Raw genomic sequence first — 755 nt, forward strand, 5'->3', positions numbered from 1 at the left:
ATCCATGGCTTGAGCCAACTCACCTTCCACAGTGCATTCTCCTAGACCATGAACACATCCACACCTATCACAAGTGTGATTGGGAGGTGTAGAGATAGGCACTTGAGACTTAGCTTTCATTCAACTCTGAATTTCTTGGACAATGCTTAAATCTATCGTCCAAGGCCAAAAGTAGCTGCTTCAGTTTCCACCTGGTTGATCGAGCGTCTTCATGATTCTCCTAACCCCATAATTGTGATAGGGATTTGAGCACATATCTTCAATGATTATAATGGCATTAACGGTTGGCTTCATGATCAAATTGCCTTGACATACATCAAGGCCAGTCATGTTGTGAGAGGACACTCCACTATAGAAATGTACACTATCCTTTACTGGTTAAACCCATGATGTGGGCAACTCCTGAGTAACTCTTGGAATCTTTCCCAGGCTTCTGAAGAGTTCTCTTGTTCATTTTGAGTGAAGTTGCTAATGTCCTTTTGAAGCTTATTAGTCTTCATCACAGAGAAGTACCTTCAAAGGAAGGCATTGGAACATTGGGTCCAATTGGTAATGCTATCCTCTGAAAGTGAACTAAGCCACTCTCATGCTTTCCCATTTAGAAAGAAGGAAAAAGACAACCAACCTTACATACTCTTTGCTAATGTTGGGTTGTTTGATCATGTTACAGAACCTTAAGAACCTCCTCAAGTGCATCATGAGGTCCTTTTGGGAACCTCCATTGAACTAGTTAGTTTCAATCATTTGGAGGAACC

General features: G+C 41.5%; 1 non-coding gene across 1 annotated transcript; it reads left to right on the forward strand.

The window, feature by feature from the left end:
• Nucleotides 1-381: 381 nt before the first annotated feature.
• On the forward strand, nt 382-487 carry LOC114413913. The gene has a single exon (XR_003667053.1). It is a non-coding gene; the product is annotated as a small nucleolar RNA R71 (small nucleolar RNA).
• Nucleotides 488-755: the final 268 nt, after the last annotated feature.

Source organism: Glycine soja, chromosome 5, assembly GCF_004193775.1.
Source record: "Glycine soja cultivar W05 chromosome 5, ASM419377v2, whole genome shotgun sequence".
NCBI classification, from domain to species: domain Eukaryota; kingdom Viridiplantae; phylum Streptophyta; class Magnoliopsida; order Fabales; family Fabaceae; genus Glycine; species Glycine soja.